The sequence below is a fragment of the Sus scrofa genome, chromosome 8 (assembly GCF_000003025.6).
Source record: "Sus scrofa isolate TJ Tabasco breed Duroc chromosome 8, Sscrofa11.1, whole genome shotgun sequence".
Lineage (NCBI taxonomy): Eukaryota > Metazoa > Chordata > Mammalia > Artiodactyla > Suidae > Sus > Sus scrofa.
In genome coordinates this window covers 88,763,119-88,783,491 of record NC_010450.4, presented here as the reverse complement: position 1 = coordinate 88,783,491, position 20,373 = coordinate 88,763,119, and the positions used below count along the sequence as shown (strand labels likewise).

The 20,373-nt window shown below is 36.9% G+C and overlaps 1 long non-coding RNA gene across 1 annotated transcript in view; it reads right to left on the bottom strand.

Moving 5' to 3' along the window:
- LOC110262154 overlaps positions 1–17,155 on the bottom strand; it is a 170,677-nt gene extending 153,522 nt beyond the window's left edge. Inside the window, exons 1-2 of the long non-coding RNA XR_002346782.1 lie at positions 13,555–17,155; positions 7,369–7,510 (exon numbers count right to left, since the gene is read on the bottom strand). This is a non-coding gene — a long non-coding RNA (uncharacterized LOC110262154). The remainder of the gene's footprint in view (positions 1–7,368; positions 7,511–13,554) is intronic.

The window sequence follows — 20,373 nt, the reverse complement described above, 5'->3', positions numbered from 1 at the left end:
AATCCAATACCAAAAATCTCTGAGTCAGATTATTTTGGTTGTGGATTTGGCTCTGCTGTTTATTATGATAATAGACATGTCTACTTTGTCTTTGATAATTAAGTGCCTTCACTTATCCTCTGCCACCAATGAATCCTGTCATCCCCATCACATTTCAGGATCCCAGTTTGATAGCAGCACTTACCATTGTAATTTCTGATCTACAGCAAAGAACCACCTCATAACTCTTGAAAAGTATATTTATCAAAGCTACATGGAATGAAATATCTTTAAGGAATGTAAAAAACAACACCTTTTAAAATCACACCAAAGGAAAAAAAAAAACACCTGAGGAATAAACCTGACCAGAGAGGAGAAACATTTATACCCTGAAAACTATAGAACATTAATAAAGGAAATTAAAGGGCATTCAAAGAAATGGAAAGCTATCCCATGCTCTTGGTTTGAAAGAATTAATATTGTTAAAATGGCAATACTACCCAAAGCAATTTACAGATTTAATGTGATCCCTATCAAATTACCCATGACATTTTTTCATAGAAATAGAACAAATAATACAAAAAGTTATATGGAACCGTGAAAGACCCAGAATTGCCAAAGCAATCCTGAGGGGAAAAAAACAAAGCAGAAGGCATAAATATTTCCAACAGTATTATAAAGCTACGGTAATCAAAACAGTGTGGAATTGATATAAAAATAAATACACAGATCAATGGAAAGAAGAGAGAGTTCAGAAATAAATCTAGACACCTATGGTCAATTAATCTTCAACAAAGAAAGCAAGAATAGAAAAAGACAGTCTCTTTAGCAAGTGGTGCTGGAAAAACTATACAGCTGCATGTAAATCAATGAAACTAGAACACACCCTTACACCATGCACAAAAATAAACTCAAAATGGCTTAAAGACTTAAGACCTGACACCATAAAACTCCAAGAAGAGAACATAGTTAAAACATTCTGACATAGTTTTTACAAATGGTTTCTTAGATCAGTCTCCCAATGCAAAAGAAACAAAAACAAAAATAGACAAATGGGACCAAATAAAACTTAAAAGCTTTTGCACAGCAATAATAAATCATAAAAACAAAACAAAACAGAAGAAATAAAACAAATTAAAAAGACAACCTACATAATGGGAGAAAATATTTGCAAACAAAGCAGCTGACAATGGCTTCATCTCCAAAATATACAAACAGCTCATATAACTCAACAACAACAAAACAACACCATAGAAAAAGGGGAAGAAGAGCTAAACAGACATTTATCCAAAAAAAGAAATACACATGACCAGTAGGCATAGGAAAAGATGCTCAACATCACTAATTATTAGAGATATGCAAATCAAAACTATAATGAAGTACTACCTCAGACCAGTCAGAATGGCCATCATTAACTAATCTACAAGTAACAAATGCTGGAGAGGATGTAGAGAAAGGGGAACCTTCCACACTGTTGGTGGGAATGTGAGTTGGTACATACATTATGGAGAACAGGATGGAGCTTCCTCAAAAAACTAAAGATAGAACTACCATATGATCTACCAATCCCACTCCTGGACATAAATCTGCACAAAGCTGTAATTCAAAAAGATACACACACCCCAATGTTCATAGCAGCACTATTCACAATAGCCAAAACATGGAAACAACTTAAATGTCCACCAACAGACGAACGGATTAAGAAGATGTGGTACGTATCCACAATGGAATACTACTCAGGCACAAAAAAAGAATTAAAAAATGCCATGTGCAGCAACATGGATGCAACTAGAGATTCTTATACTAAGTGAAATAAGTCAGAAAGAGAAAGACAAATACCATATGATATCACATATGTGGAATCTGAAATATGACACAAATGTACATATCTACAAAACAGAAATAGACTCACAGATATAGAGAGCACACTTGTGGTTGCCAAGGGATGGGGAGGAGGGTGAGGGATGGACTGAGAGTTTGAGGTTAGTAGATGCAAACCATTACATTTTGAAAGGATAAACAATAAAGTCCTACTGTATAGCACAGGGACCTATAGCTAATCTTCTGGGATAGATTACAATGGAAAATAACATTAAAAGAATGTGTATACATATATATAACTGAGTTGCTTTGCTGTATAGCATAAATTGTCACAACACTGTAAATCAACTATAATTTAAAAAAAATTTTTAAGAAAGCATGTGGAAGGTAATGTCCTCTGGACCCTCCCAGAACGGTGGCCAGGTCTTTTATGATAAATTCATTCCAGCATTCCAAACTTCCTAAGCCTTGGATACCCTTCTCCAAAATACTCCAGGGAGATTCTGACATTTCAACATTATTTAATGTAGGCTACATTTGAGTCTGTTTCAGTCCAACCAACCAGCAAAGAGTTCAGAGCAATACTTAGTTCCTCAGGCTAAAAAATTAATTTGGGATTTTTGCTTACTAAACTTTTATCTATAAATTCATCCTGTTCTGTTTGGAGATACCTTAGAAATCTATACATAGAACTTCCATATGACCCTGCAATCCCACTCTTGGGCATATATCCAGACAAAACTCTACTTAAAAGAGACACATGCACCCGCATGTTCATTGCAGCACTATTCACAATAGCCAGGACATGGAAACAACCCAAATGTCCATCGACAGATGATTGGATTTGGAAGATGTGGTATATATACACAATGGAATACTACTCAGCCATAAAAAAGGATGACATAATGCCATTTGCAGCAACATGGATGGAACTAGAGAATCTCATACTGAGTGAAATGAGTCAGAAAGACAAAGACAAATACCATATGATATCACTTATAACTGGAATCTAATATCTAGTACAAATGAACATCTCCTCAGAAAAGAAAATCATGGACTTGGAGAAAAGACTTGTGGCTGCCTGATGGGAGGGGAAGGGAGTGGGAGGGATTGGGAGCTTGGGCTTATAAAAAAAAAAGAAGAGAGAGACAAAAAAAAAACCATTCAATAACCTAAAATTATATTATATAATTATAATTAAAAATAGTAACTGCCATTTAAAAAAAAACATCCTGTTCCAATTTTATATTCCTTCTTCCTTGATCAGACACCTTAGAGTTCCTTTCTTACACGTATTCCCTTGAGTTGGCATGATAAATTGGAAAAATCATGCAGTCATTTTGGTATGTATTATAGCCCCTCACAAATCACAGTTTTACCACAACCATTTGGGTCCTCCTGCGATTCGAGTCTGATTACAGATCTAGAAACCAGGAAAAGTTGTAGGGTTTTGTCCTGAGAAGGAACATCACTGATATCTTGCAGGTCAACCAACTCAAGGGAAGCTTTTATAGGTTCTTCAAACAGGGATGTTTCAACTTGCCACAAAGCTTTGAGAAAATATAGGAGTTCAGTATTCTGGCATCATTAAGATCTGCCCATATGTCCCTAACCCAATTTTCAGAAACCCAGTCCTCTCCAATCAATGTCTAACTTTAACAAAAGAGAGCCTATGAGATTGGGAAATCATGTGCATTATAATTCAGTCACCCTCAAGATTAAATTTGAGGTTTGATTTCCAAAAATCTGTAACTCAGGACAGAAGTATTTCTTTCAGAGAGGAAACAGGATTGTTAATACCTTTTGATTTAATCAGATCAAAGAATCAATTCCAGAAAATCCAGAACCAATTCATTCTTAAGATTCTGTACTTCTAGAACCCTTTGTGGTACCAAATTAGCATAGATCAGGATTTTATTAAAGAGGAAGAACTATTAGGATAGATATACAGATAATGATATAAATATAGATAAATATTAAGCAATTTATTATAAATAACTGGCCTTATAGAATGGGAGGAGCTGATTAAAGAGTATCTTAGCATTTGATTCTGGAGCTTAAAGCCGACAAGGAAAAGAGCTGGGAAGGAAAGATAGACTTAATGTAGTAAAGAGAAAAAGAAGGATGGAACTGGTTAGCTGGAGCCACAAGGACAACTGGAAATCCTTGTCAGATCCTCATACTGGTGTGACTTTGCTGACAGAGGTGTCCAACAGAGATCAGGGTTCTTCTTCATGGAGTTAGGCATACACATTTGACCCCAGAGGGTTCAAGAAGCTGAGGTAGAATCTAGCAGAAGGTGGAGAACTGCCAGTTCCACTACCTCCTCAGAAACAGAGTGACAGAGCAGGTCAGTGGCATATGGAAAGTACAAAAAGGCTACTGCTTCACTTCCCACCTCCAAAACCCCCATAAGAATCCCTCGTGATCTCATCCTAACCTGGGATATACAGGAAAAGAAATTTTAGGAAATCAGTTCATCCTTGCCAAGATGGCACTTTACAAAGCCAATCAAGTATCTTTAACACTCCACTCTGGAGAATGTGACATTCAGAGCAAAGTGGGGTTTCTGATGCCAATTTCAGGGGAGACAACAAAAAATAAGATGAGCTGGTTTCATTAAAAGGGGAGGGGAAGGATAAAATCGGTACTTCTGAAAGAAAGACAAAAATGGAAAAAAGATGGATGCAAAAGAAGATACTTCTAGCATTTGACTCCAAGTAGTCTCTACACTGAGTAAAACATAGCTTGATGGGAAAAGCAAAGATGCATTTGCCCTCTGGATACATTCCAAATATATATGTATTTTTTTCTTTGTAGAGCCACACCAGCAGCATATGGAAGTTCCTGGGCTAGGGGTCGAATCAGAGCTGCATCTGCTGGCCTATGTCACAGCTACAGCAACACTGGAACACAGCCACATCTGCCACTGACACCTCAGCTTAAGGAAATGCTGGATTCTTCACTCACTGAGAGATGCCAGGGATCGAACCTGCATCGTCACGGAGACAACATCAGGTCTTTAACCTGCTGAGCTACTATGGGAACTCCCAAATATATACTTAATCATCTAGAGTCAGACTGGTTTCTTTCAAATGATGAGCTGAATCTATATACCTTGCCCAGCTTGAGAGTTTTTAATAGCAAATTTATAATTAAGAGTAGAAAATGCTCTTCCTGTCTATCGAGTGTCTCTGCAAGTATACCTACACTCTGAGGAATGTCTTCATTCAGAGCGCTAGCTTGGTGCAAAACCTTTGACACTATCCAGACAATTTCATGTCTCTCCTAATAATGTTGCTAGGATTAGGATTCATGCAGTAGTGAGGAAACCGAGTTAAAGCAGTTGGTCTATAAAGTTATTAGCACAAGGCTAAAGCTGCCCTGATCATTATGGGAGTTGGAACACAAAGAGAACTGCCAGTAGGTGAAGGGATGTGGAATTCCCAAAATAGCAGTTCTGAGCACAGTGTTTTGACTCGTTTTCAGTATCTCCTTACCAACTCTTAAGAGAGCAAGAGAGTCTGTGTGATTGTAACAGAAAGGAAAGACATTAAGGTGCAAATGTTATTATCTACAAAGTTGCAGAAGCAGAAGTAATTTAGGCATGTTACTTCGAAAATGTAAAGTTCAGAGTCCAAAAATTTCATAACATAAGCCTGGTTCAAAGGCTAGAAATACTGACATTCCAAAAGAGAGATAGAACAACAAATGAGAAAATATACTGTCCATTTTGTCAGCTCATTTTAATTAACCCTAAAATGTGAAAATAGAAATGACATTTTCCAGTCATGGGTAGTTAAGTTGCCTTATACGTAGATGTAGAGAGAACAGTGACATCTGGGGGGGCAGGGGGTTACATTTAAGGCCACTTAGAGAATGAGGTATGGGTCTCAGTCTTTTACTCGGAGTTTAGCAGGAACATCCAAAATAGGTACTAGCAAATGTATAGTCAACCATCCCAACTTCTTTCTTTCTTTCTTTCTTTTTTGTTTTTTAGGGCCTCACTTGTGGTGTCTGTAAGTTCCCAGGCTAGGGGTTAAAAATGAAGCCACAGCTGCCGGCTTACAGCACAGCCACAGGAATGGGGGATCTGAGCCACATCTGTGATCTCTACCACAGCTCAGGCAATGCCAGATCCTTAACCCACTGAGCGAGGCTAGGGATCAAATCCACATCCTCATGGGTACTAGTCAGATCTATTTTCTGCTGCAATACAATGGGAATTCCCAAATTCTTAACCATATCCATTTGATCAGAGTCTCCCCAGTAGACTTCACGGTCATCAAAGTGATTTGCAAAGAAAAGACACTTCTTTGAGGGTCAATATTCTTCTTCAAACTCATCAAAGTGATTTAAGAATATTTAAGTCAAGTTTCCCTTCCCTCTTATCATCCTGGAGCACCTAGTTAAACAGCCAGTGACGGTAAAAGACCATTTAACAATCTGCTTCATACACCTCTTTTCCAACCAAAATTGCACCTATAAAGTTAAAACAGAACCCCTTTGGATTCTCAGCAAACACAAACTGAATATTTTATGATCTGTGCAGTAGTTACAGTGTGTTGCCTTTTCCTAATTAGCATATCTATGGATACCTGTCTTTCATGGCATGTTATTATCATTGCAGTAATTCAATGAAAGTATCCTAAACATTTACATTGTGGAGCTTGTTTTATGATTTATACCAACAGAACAGCGCACACAATGTTGTACATCTGCTTTCAAAGTCATTACTTTCTTTCATATGCCTATAGCCCTTTTAAGACTGAGAAATACTGTAGGTTTGGAGCAATGCCTTTACTTTTTATCATTTCTGTCTCAGTATGAATTTCATTCTTTTACATATTCTATTCCCCATAATGATGCTCAAATCAATACTGTTAAGTGGTGGCAATTTTTTCCTGAAATCTCTCATGACAGAGTGATGAATTGTTCCCTTAACCCATTCCACTGGATTTTTATTATTTAAAAAATAAATAGCATTTTCCTCTATTTGGTCACTAACTCAACTTAGACTCAGCCTCTTCAAAATGAGTCATAAAGAGCCAAAATTGCAAGTCTTCCATAGGGAAAAAAAAAAAAACAAAAAAAAAAACCAAAAATACATGTTGAAAGGAAAAGCATTATAATTCATGTATAGTGTGTTATTCCTCTAACCCATTTCCGCCCTCAAGGATCAATGGAATTAGGGTTCAGCTGAACAAAAATGATTACATCTCATCAGGGCTTCAAGTGTTTTCTCTTTTTATCATTATACATACTTGTGACACAGTAGAGTCATAGCAGTTTCCTTCAGTTCAATACTCAAGGCTCTGAGACTTCATTTGTAATAGTTCTCTTATGCCCATGTGTCTGCCCAAGCTGTTAACCAACCCATGTCTCTACTCACGCTCCTTTATATATAGAATAGGAAAGGAGCAACTTTAGAGAAATTAAAAAGAGGTCTTTTGAAAGTAACAATTAGAGTTTACAGTATCTAAATTATCAATATCATGTAAGAGATTTTGGTCAAGTAAGGCATTCTATGAAACTTTAAGTTGTGGTCTGAGTGACCAGCAAACATACCTGAAGTTGAGGATAGTGGTTGTGGTCTGGCCTGGGCCCCTGGCTGGCTGCTGGTGAAGTGAGTGGCATTTGTGAGTACGGCTTGCTAAATATCCACCTACACTGCTTTTCAACCACTTTCTAGGGAATCTTGCAGAGATATCTATGAGAGAGGTGGAAGGACAAAGGAGCACTTTAAATATCAAGGTGCTATATAAGAAACTGAGAACACCAGGCCTACCTTAAGGCTAGTGGGAGTAGGGACATCCTTTCCCTCAGATAGAAATTTCAGAGGGGACAAACAGCAGGTATCAAACAGCAGGTATCAAACAGCAGGTGACATCAGAGCTGGAACAGAGCAGCAATGTGGTTCAGATCAGTGTCCCCATCAAGTCACATGGATGGTAGATAAGAACACCAGGGATCAAAGGTTCAAATGTCCAACATTGTTGTCTGGAAGATAATTTTAAAGGCTACAAAAGAGAGTAGATGAAACATTCGGGATTCCCCAGATGAAGTGATGATGATAATAACTGCTGATACTTAGAAAATTCTTCAAATTTCTGAAGAACTCATCTAAATAGTTTACATAAATTATCTCATTTAAAACTCAAGCCATCCCTAGGTAGTAGGAATAGTTTGTTTTAATTGTTATTTCCCCAATAAATTTTTTTTTTTTTTTGCTGTACAGCATGGTGACCCAGTTACACATACATGTATACTTTTTTTTTCTCACATTATCATGCTCCATCATAAGCTTTTATCCTCTTTTTAAGATGTGGAAATTGAGGGGTAATGGGCCAAGTTATTCACCTATGGTTTACATAGCAAAAAACCACTGTTGCAAGCTTGCAATTGGTCTAGTCTTTATGAGACAGAATATTAACTCAGTCAGTGTAGGAACCTGGGCTCCAATACATTTTTTTGATATGGATTTTGATTAACATTAGTGGCTTAAGGGCTCCAGGGAGTAACACCTCCACAGGACTTGTTTTATTATAGGAAATGTGCATTCCCCACAGACTTTGTTTACTATAGGAAATGCGAATCTCTAGCCCACTCCTCAACTGATAAAAAAGGAATGAGAGGAATGGTGACTTAATCTAAGAAAAGGACAAAGAAACCATAAAATTTACATGGGGCATTTCCAACCCTAAAACCCTATTGGACAAGGACTGATATGGGTAACTGAGCAAGGCCAATGGGAGAAAACCACATCTTTCTGGACCCACGTTGGGGCCCCTCCCCACCTTTCGGAGATGAAAATCCCTATAGGACAATAAAGAAGGGGGCTCTTCTCCCCGCTCCCAGCAGCCCTGGGAGCTATTTGCTTTCCTTTAATAAATACTTTGTTGCTGGCTGCCTGTGTGTTGGCAGAGTTCATTCTTCAACTGCTGTGAACAAGAACCCCGATTCTGGTATCATCTTTAAGGTATCATCTATGCAGTCTGAGCTTCAATCACTACAGAACCCCTGGCAGGCGAGAGAGAAGGCTTGGGTTTCTATTTACAGGCCCTCCACCGCCAGTGTTCAAACACTTTTTGATATCATTGCTATTGTTACTTAGAGGCCCTGACTATTCTACCAGTCCTCTATGAGCACTGAGAAAATACAGGTGGGCAACACAAAATATAACTTAATCACGGTGGTCAACGATAGTACTGCCTATTCTTTCATTTTGTCATTCATTCACTCATTCATTGAACATGTTACCCTCCATTTTCCAGTTTCTCCTGGTTGTGCCTGGAATGGTAACTATATAATGCACAAACATTTTCAGTTCATAATTGTACGTGCTCTTTTTTTTTTTTTTCTTTTTTTTTTCTTTTTAGGGCTATACCCATAACATACTGAAGTTCCCAGACTAGGGGTAGAATCAGAGCTGCAGCTGAGGCCTATATCACAGCAACAGCAACACCAGATCCAAGCCACATCTGCAACCTATGCTGCAACTTGTGGCAACACTGGATCCTAACCCAATGAGCAAGGCCAAAGATAGAACTCTCATCCTCACAGAGATGACGCTGTGTTCTTTACCCACTGAGCCACAACTGGAACCCCATAGTATATGCCCTTGATACACGCGTCTCAATTGCTAACTCAGTCAGACAGGAAAAGTTCAGAGTAGAGAATTCCTCTGCTACCACAATATAGCTAAAATTCTTTGTGCTCATAGGGAAAATATTTCAATAGAAAAATTAAAAGGCACCAAGCTATTAGAACTAATATGCTGATAATTAGTGTTTTTTAAAATGGTTTTTGCTATGGCATTGCTGGAGGACCAAGTCATATAAACACACATACTCAAAAAGGTTTTGAATTTTCATCATATATTTAAAATAATGTAGGAATAAATAGCGAGATTTAAAGAGGGGAAAACATAAGTCTCTAAGTGAACTGACAATGCTACAAATCTTAAATGACATTTAGATGTGTTTGTATAGAAAATATATTCACAAAAAGATAAGAATGACCCTTTTCACCAGTATATATATATATATATATATATATATATATATATATATATATTCCAACCCAGCTCCATCTCCTAAAATTTAATCATCAATAACCAAAATGAGTATAGTCATAAACATGCTAAGTTTTATGCTGCTTTACCAGCAAGTAACTGGGTTTATCTGATACGGAAATAAATCAGCAATCTAACTCGTCTTTTTTCTTCACCTCACCTATTTTCAGGATGTAATTAAATGATTAAATGAAAGGTCACTCAGTGACTCATACCTAAAATCCTCGAGGTTAATCCTGAACACCTACTTTCTAATAGATTCAACCAATTATGCTCTGGGCTCCACAATTGTTAAGATGTACTGGATTCTTGAATCCACTGAAGTGTTTTAACATTCAGCTGGTATAACCCTTCCCACAAGTGTTTCATTGCTTTCCCCCCCCCCTCCAAAGTGTAAACTCTCCAGGGAGCTGACACAAAGTAGCTGTTCCACACTTCAGAAAGGGAGTACCAGTTGCCAGACTTGAAATTGCTGCTGGGATTACAACAAATTCCCAAATCACCCCACAGCAGAAACAAACAGCTAGTCTCATATGTTAAAATAGCATGATGAGATTGGAGACTGAAACTTTTGCACTGCAGAAGCCTTTGCAGCAACTGTTGGGTAATGTTGATGAGACTTGAAATTAAGGGGATTTAACTCTAAGAGTGACTGGGGAGAAAGGTAAGGACTTGCAAATAGGACAAAGAAAATGAGATGGCTGAGAATTTTAGAAAGTTTTGTTCACAGATTTAACCAATAAGTCATTCTTTATTACAGCATGTATTACTTATTGCCACACGGATTAGTTATTGCTGTGGTTAATGCTAAAAATAGGCTATAACATGCATAGAGATGGCCATACAGACCCAACTACATTTTCATCTTTGTATATCTATAGGTCCCAAGGAGGCTATGCATTTGGTACTTATTTAAACTGATAAAAATTTAAGTCATCATCTTCAACTTAGCAAGGCAAGAATTTAAATAATGTACCGAATCAAAATGTGGCCAGATGGCTATTTTTAAAATTACAAATTCAAACATTTCTGTCATTCTACAGAGACTAATCATTGGATGTTATTGTAAATGAGTCCTTGAAAAGAATTTTTGCCCATCTTCTGCCCTTCAAGCAATCATTTAGTACCATCACAAACAAATGAGAATTTGTTCTTTGTCAACAGAACTCCAGGGAAGTATAAGGCACAGTCCTCTTCAGTAAATCATGCCATTAATAATATTACCCTGTATTAAAGTTGTATGAATGAATTTATTGATGAGTTGGCAAAATGTCAATGGGAGAATTTAATCTTAAATGTATTCAAAAGGCAGCAGACTTTGAAGTTACTATCAAAAGCTAAAAGTCTTCTGGGTATGTTAAAAATTCAATCAAAACTTCAAAAAGTTAATAGAAAAAGTCTAAGTCTCCCTCTATGGTTTGTTTGAGGGTTGTTATTATAATGCTTGAAAATCAGGTATAGTGTAGAAAAATTAAATTCTGGTTAAGGTCCATTAATTATAATGCAATGCCTCAGCCAAACAACAGCTTGGCCTTAAATCAATACTCAATTAAATACTTCCTGCAGTTCTAGCCATTAATTGCTCTGCAGCTTAGAAAATAATATTCTAACTGCTTGTAGAAAGGTAATCAAAATTTCTATGTGAAAGTTAAGTTTGGTTCCTTTGTGATTATCTTCCCTCAACAAGGAAGATTAATTTCTTCAGTGACTTATAGTTCATACCTTTCAAATCCACTCAAAACTATTGAAAATTGAATACAGTAACAAGCAATAGATTTTTTTTGTGCTTGCGGAATAATATATTTAGTTTGTCTTACAAAACAAATGCACGAAATATCATTCTCAATCTTCATAATGAAAAGTATCATCACTTCTACATTAGATCATTATTTGGGGACGTACAGAACTCTTGCTGCCTATACACCATTGGATGGAAAAGATTTAAGGGGTAACATGTAGCTGTGCTGGCAAGAGAACATTTAATGTTTAAATAGGAAATGCTATTGCACTCTGCAATGAGGGATCACCTTTCAGTTCGACTCTAAGCACAAAGCAAGTCATCCTGACAAAGGTGATTTACAATGACCCTCCCACTGATGCATCATCTTCAATGCTCATTGTATAGCAGGGCAACTACAAAAACAGAGGAGGGAGATGTGGAATTAAGGATGTTGCTCTAGACAGAGCTGCAGAACCTAGAAACACATAGAAATTGTTACCATGCCCAAAGAATAAGGACAAGAGAACAAAACACAGGGACACAATGCAAATAGAAACACCATGCTGGCAGGGACTATCAAGTGTTTGCAAATGCAATGATTAAGAATTTAGAAAGTAAGGTTTTTAAATGACGTAACAATCTCAGCCCTCTACAGCCTCCGGCAAGATATTGGGGGGGGGCTGTTTGCAAAACAAAGATGATATAGAAAGAAAAGGAGAAGCACCTAGAAGGGGAACTCTTTCCTTTCCCTCTCATGTTCATGTTTTAGTGTGGACGGCTTTCAAATGTGTGTCGTACAATGTTTGTAATTTTTTTTTAAATTGATAGTAAGTTTTATGCCTATGCCTTATGATTCAGATGTGCAGAAACATAACTTTCCATATTTCTCCCCATTGCATTTGATGGGAATAGAGTAGGGTAATTAAATAGTCAGTTTAGAAATCCCATTAGGGGATTAAAGACAAAAAGCGCATTTTAAGGGAGTTTGGAAGACCATTGTAAGCTAATGACCACCCAAGAGAAGAATCCAGTAACCTAGCAACAATGTATACTCTGTCAAAGGAAGACCAGGTGCATCTAAGCTCCAGGCACACTCAAACCACAAACCGCAATAGTTAGAACACAATAGACTTGGGGTCTGAATCTTGTTACATGAAATCAGTGTTAATGGTCCTTGAAGAGTAGCATTTTCACATGTAGCCAAGACAGAAATACAGGTGAAAGGGGGAAAATCTAGTAAAAGGGGACATTATACTGAAACCTGACATAAATTGCCATATTTCAGTATATGTTCCCACCCTTTTGCTAATATACATATGATTTAAATAGCACCATGACAGTCCTGGTTAAACTAGGGTCCAAGGAGAAACTAATGATGTAAGCCTTGACCTCTGCTCCAAAATGAGGAAGAAGACACTCTTCTCCCTTTCCTACTATTTCTTTGATTGTAAAAATGTAGCCCTCTTTCTTCTTGGGGCTGCTGCATTCCTTTGCCAGCCTGCTTGTGTCTCTCACAAGCAACCATCCTAAACCAACAAACTTACTCATTGCCTGCCATCTTACCTCACGCTGAATTCTTCTTGCGACGAGACTAAAGAACCTAAGTTTCAGTAAGTCCTGGCACCAGATGCGAGGTTTCAATGAAAAGACAATGGATTTGAGTCCCCTGCTAAGGTAGGGACCATGGGTTTGAGTTCCCAACCTGAGTTTTGGCTGGATTCAAGTCCCACCAGAGAAGGAGTGCAGTTTCACACAACTTTTCTCTGAGCTTCCTTTTTAAAATGTAATACAGACTTCCAGTTTCCTGTTACACACAGAACAAGTTTGGAAGTTTCTACTCAGTCCGAACAAGAGGTGAAAAGCTGAACAAACTAAAAAATGAACATCTGAAATGAGCTCACAAGGGCAAACTGCTGCTACCAAATCCACTGACAAGCAAATACAAAGAATCACAACTTACCAGACAGAAGCCCAAGAGCAGAAACCTCTCTAGGAAACAGCACCCGGGTATGAAAACCTGGACTGTAATTGACAAATTGCTCCTCAGTGTGGACAAGTCTGAGAGAGGAAAAACTCCAGGGGGACCCAGTCCTTGGTAGGACCCCACACTTCTGTGAGTTTTGCCTACTGAAGCTCTACCAGGTTCTGAAGTATCTGAGAAACATCCTCTCATGTTCAGTAGGAGAAGGGGAAGAAGCCATTTTGAAATACACAGAGCATTCTGTTTTCCTTAACAAGGTCTTCCCTCAGGAGAAACTATTTAATCAGAGACTAACCTGCTGGGGTTTATTAGTGACCTCAGGGAAGGGAAATTGCCAATCTAAGCCTGCTCCTGCCATCTTGTCCCACCTGAGGAGGGTGAAGATAGGGAGATGGGAGATATAATTGAGAAGCACCCAGGAAGCTCTTAATCCAGAAGCAGAGGCAGGAAAAGATTAACACCTAATCAAAGGACTATAGGACACTCCCCTCCCCTTGCTTCCCCCACCACTAATGGTCTATTTACAGTAGTGTTTTTCTTTTTCTCCCCCCAGTCTATCACATATGGCTACCAAAAAGGACAATTATAAGACACACTATAAGGCAAAAACACACTTTGAAAAGAAACAGCAAGCATTAGGAGCAGACATGGCAAGAAAATTGGAATGATCATACCAGGAATTTTTAAAAATTATTATTAAAATTTTAAGAACTCTAAAGAATAAAGTAGACAGCGTGGAAGACCAGTAGGCAATGTAAACAGAGGGATGGAAATCCTAAGAGAGAACAAAAAGAAATGCTAGAGATGAAACACTGTAACAGAAATGAAGAATGCCTTTAATGGGTTTATTAGTAGATTGGGCACAGGTGAAGAATGGATTTCTGCCTGTGAGAACATCTTAATAGAAACTTCCAAGACAAGAAAAGCAAACAAACAGGACAGAATATCCACAAACTATAAGACTACCAAATACCAAAGGTGTAACAATACATGGGACAGGAATACAGGAAGGAAGAAAGAATAATTAACAAAAGAAACATAGGAAACAATAATGACTGAGAATTTCCCCCAAATTAACATCAGATACCACAGTGCAGATGCAGAAAGCTCAGAGAATGCCAGGCAGGTTAAATGCCTCCCAAATGTTCATTTAGGCATATCATTTTCAAACTGCAGAAAATCTAAGATTAAAAAAAGAAACATGAAAGAAACCACAGGGAATAAACACCTTACTGATAGAGAACGAAGATAATTACACCTGACTTCTCAGAAACAAGCAAGAAAAAAAGAGTGGAATGAAATATTCAAAGTATTAAGAGAAAAACAAAACAAAACAAAACAAAAGCAAAAAACTACCCACCCTGAAAAATTATCCTTCAAAAACTAAGGACAGATAAAGACTCTCAGATAGACTCTAAGGTAATCTATGGACTTTCTAATAATGATGTGTCATTGTAGGTTTATCAATTGTAACAAATGTTCCACTGCGATGGGAGTTATTGACAACAGAGGTGGCCATGCACTTGTGAGGGTAGGGGCTATTTAGGAAATATCTGTCCTTACCCTCAATTTTGCTATGAACCTAAAACTGTTCCTAAACTAAGGTGTATTTTTAAGAAATATAATCTAGGCTTCTTCAGGTAATTCAGTCACATCTTGCTGAAAACTTCTTTTTCGTATAAATATTTAATTAGTAGAAATGTTAATGATATGCACCCCTTTTGTGCACTTGCCTCTTGAACTGCTCCTCCATAAGAAAGTTTTGGAAAGCAAGAAGTTCTTAACAGGTAACTGCAACTGTGGGAGTGGAGGAATATATTTTACAAGGGTACACCTCAAGTTCCAATCGACTATATCACCCTCTATATTAACCTTTGATGACCACTTTGTTCTCTCTGTATCCACAGCTGATGTATCCACCGCATCCTTGCTTGTGACCAGAGCCTCTAGCATGGTCTTGATGTCTATGCACTCATTTTGCTCCTTATCTCAATTCCAGACTCCAATGATCTACTTTCAACCAGACTTTCTCTCTTCAGGCATGAAACAATTTCATGATTTTATCCATACCACATTTTTCAGACCTCTCTGTGAGGCAGTAAAAGATGCAAACCAAGCCCTCTTTCTGCATGAATATACAAAAGCTTCATGTAAAATCCTCTGGTCATCTCTTTTGGGGAGCATTATAAAGCCTTGCCTCCCAGAGGGAACAGAGAACATGCTTCTTCTCCCTGAAATTACCCACAGTTTGAGAGTAGGCTTCTCTTTGAAGCCTGAGTGCACTCTTTTCTTTCTTGCTCCAGTGCTTTCCCCTTGCCAAGGACTTTTACCTAATTGTTGTTCAGCAGGAAATTGCCCCTAAATCATTCTTCCTATTCTACAGTTTGTAGTAAAAAACTTCATTTTCAATCCTCTAATCTTCTGTTCCTGATATGATGTTTAAAGGATTTGATAATTTATAAAACTATTTCAAGTGTCCTTTGCAATTGAAAGCCTAGTTTTAATCATATAACCTATGAAACGGATTTCAAGTGCCTGTTTTGGAGTGCAAAGCGTTGACCTTGAGTACCTCATCCTCTGCATTCCAGCTATGACAATTTTAAGATGGCAATATACTGAGACTGTAGCAGACATCTTGCTAAGTACTTGCATGTGTTATCCATTTTACAGTCATAACATTTAACAAATGATATTACTGAAGTATCGCAAGATGAAGAAACTTACCCAAGACTGCACAGTTGGTAATGAAACCAGGAATTGAAACCAGACAGCTTGTATCCAGAGCCCACACTCCAGTATAACTCTTTCTCTGCTACATTGTCTTAAAGCAATCTATACTGACCCAATGGGGGGTCAGTTGCATACAAGGAAGTGAAAAAAAAAAAGAAATCTCATATCAAAACTTCACCTGTAAATGTATAAATACATTGACTAGTGCCTAATGGAATGTGTAGTGAACTTTTTATTTTGATTGAGGTTTCTATCATTCTTTTACAAATCTTTTAATCATCCTCAGAAAATCCCAGATTAAAGACCTTTCCTATACAATTATCTAGTATTCCTGGATGTTAAGAATTTTTCTAGATATAGGAATGTATCAGAATGCACAAAACTAGGTAAGCATGTCTCATATCATGTTGTCTTCATGTAGTGTATTTCTCTCTTAGTGTGTCACATGTTTCACAGTTAATGTTCATAAAAGTTGTTTTTCTCCTATGCCTAAAATTATGCTCTCATTATTATAGGTATTGCTTCTTTCTGTAATTATATGAGCAACTCATAAATATATGTAATGAATCACATCATGATCCTTGAAACTCAGTGGAGAAATTCCCTATCATAATTCAAACACAATCAGGAAATAAAATACTTGTTAATATGCTCATTGTGACAAGTCATTAAAAAAATCAAAATTTGAAACTTGGATTCTAGTGAACCATATTCATAGATATTTCTAGTCTACAGGTGTCATCATATTTTGTACTCTATGTGCCAAATAAAGAACTAGGAGAAAGGAAGATATATTTATTTATCATATGATTCCTACCTTGATTTGTCATTATTGTTTATACTCCATGTATTAAATTCTAGGACTTAGTATATTCTGACATATTTTTGTAATATGAAAAATAAAATTTAATATTTTTCTTTATTTAATATTTTTATTTCTATCATATATATTTTATTATGCAACTTTGTATTCATTTATTTACATACTATGTATTAAATCAATGAGAGGATTTATTCTACAAACATAAACTTAAAAACATCTAATGCTAAATTAAATTGTGAGTAAATATGGAAGAAAAGACAACTGGTTTGGTTTCTGCAGTATTGCACTGCTATCATGAATCCAGTATCATTGTCCATTCAGGAAAACAGAAATGTCAATTGATAGTTCAACTGGAAGAGATTTAATAGAGGGAATAAGTTATGAAAGGTTGGAAAGGGAAAAGGAAAATTTCCTCAGTAAGCCACTGCCATTCTAGGCTGCCTGAGCAGAAGGGAAATGGAGTCCTCTACTGTACAGGGTCACTGACTGACTGGAGCTGCTGGAGTCCCACTCTGACTCCTGCTATTTGGAAACACTGTTGAAGCTGCCTTGCAGAAATCCATAGCCCATTCTCCTGTTGCTAGCATGGGAACCTTGGAGCCCAAAGTTCCTTGCAGCTGCCACTCGAACAGATGGCATCAGGGCACATTGGCTAAGGCTGCCAAAGTACCTGCTACTAAGGGGGCTTTGCTATACCCCACAAAACTTGTGCTGCTGCTAGAAACATGCTGCCTGAGAGAAACGTAGGTGTTCGCTGTCACCCTTTGCAACTGCTGGTGAAGGTTGTGCTAAAAACTCTCTTCTCCCCACCAGAAGAGGTGTGAAATTTTGGCTACTTCCTTCCTCCCAACTTCCAGTCACCTGCCAGTGCCTCTGCCACAGTGTTAGAACTTCCCTGTCCTACCTCCTAAGTTATATCCTTTTTTCTTTCTTTCTTTCTCTCTCTCTTTCTTTCTTCTTTCTTTCTTTCTTTCTTTCTTTCTTTCTTTCTTTCTTTCTTTCTTTCTTTCTTTCTTTCTTTCCTTCTTTCTTTCTCTCTCTCTCTCTTTCTTTCTCTCTTTCTCTCTCTCTCTCTTTTTTAAGCTTTTTAGGGCTGTACCAACAGCATATAGAAGTTCCCAGGCTAGGGGTCTAATTGGAGCTACAGCTGCCGGCCTACACCACAGCCAGTTTGCAGGCTTCAAGCTCTATCTGCAACCACAACTCATGGCAACTCCGGATCCTTGACCCGCTAAGCAAGGCCAGGGATCAAATCAGTCCTCAAGAATACTAGTCTGATTTGTTACCACTGTGCCACAATGGGAACTCTTGTATCCTTTTCTTGACATCAGTCTTCGGTAGCCTCCAAAGATTCCTTACATTGTTTTCTGTTCTTTGTCTCTGATCATTTTAAAATTAGAAAATATACTTTTATTCTTTCAGTAATTTCTGTAAAACTTAAAAGTCTTTGTTGTTATATAATTTGTAATTATAAAGTTCTATCTAGCAATCTTGCTAAATTCATTTACTTGTTTTAATAATTTATCTGCAGATTCTTTTAGATTTCTCTACATATAATAACATAATCCACATGTAAATGGAAATTTGTTTTCTATTTTCCAATACTGAATATTTTATGTATATATATTATATATATTTTATATGTATATATATAGTATATATACATATATATTAGCTTTTGCTTTATTGTGCTGGCTAGTATCTCAAGACAGTAAATGAACAAAGTTTATAATAGAGGGCATCCTTGTTTTCCTTTCCTCATATGAGATGAAAAGTTTTCAGTATTTTTCCATTAATATGAATCAGACCATAAGATTTTCTTGTTTAGAAGTGTTATACCAGAACGAGGAATATTATTCTTAGTTTTCCAATTCTGTGTGTCATAAATGATTGTTTAATTTACCAAACATTTGTTCAGTACCTGTTATGAAAATTATGTGAGTTTTTTTAATTTTGTGAATGTGCTAATTGATTGATTGCCAAAGAATAAATCTCAAATTAACTCAACCTGGTCTTGATATATTACACATTTTATATAGTAGTGGATTCTCTTAGGCATTTTGTTTAGGATTTTTTTCATAGTTGTTTATTAGGGATTTTTCTTTCACAAATTGTTATTGTTAGTTTTGGTATCAAAGTTATAATGGCTCCATAATTCATGTTGAGAACTGTTTAATATTTTTTCCATTCTCTGAAAGAATGTGTATAACATTAGTGTTATATTTCTCCTAAATAGGAGAAATTACCACTAAGTCATTTGAGCTCTGATTTCCAATAAGTATGAACTAAGAGTAAATGAAGGCAAAAGACAATAATTTAGTAGGAACAAATATCAAGACAGAAGTATCATAATGAATACAATTACAAATTTCTTCTCCCAATCAACTATGAATAAAAAATCCAATAGATATTTTTTCTCTTTCTTCTCTTGCTAGAAGGGAGTAGAAGTAACAACTGGGGAAAGACTAGGAGGTAAAGAGGTTTACTTAACTGATGGAAATATAAACTCCTTCATTCTGTAATGAATATAAGAAAATAAGATATCCTCACAATGAAATGACAGTTACTAACTGTCAACTTATTCACTGTGAGTTGCAAAATAGAAGTCATTTTAGTAGTCTGTGTCTTTCTAGAAATTTGTCCATTTCATCTAAAGTGTGTTTTATTTATTTTCCTTCATTCATTTTTTTCTCTTTTCTTTGGAATGCATAATTTCTATCAATCTATAATAAATTTAAGATTCTTCTTCTAACTTAAGCCTACTATTGAGCTTTTCTAATGAACTTCTCATTGTGTGTGTTACGATTTTCAACTCCAGAATTTCCATTAGATTCTCTCTCTCTCTTTCTTTTCTTTTTTCTTTTTTTTTTTTTTTGGCTTTACCAGCTGCATGTGTGACCTGCGGAAGTTTCCAGGCTAGGGGCTGAATTGGAGCTACGGCTTCTGGCCTACACCACAGCCACAGCAACAAAGGAGCTGAGCCTCATCTGCAAACTCCACCATAGCTCAGGGCAATGCTGATCATTAACTCACTGAGCAAGGCCAGGGATTGAACCCACATCCTCATGGATACTAGTTGGTTTTGTTTCCGCTAAGCCACAATGGGGACTTCTTGTTAGGTTCTCTCTTTATAATTTCTATCTCTTTAATGATTTAACTATTTGATAAGACATTGTCTTCATAACTTCCTTTACTTCATCGAGCATAGTTTATTTTAAAAACATATTTATGTTTTGAAGTCTTTG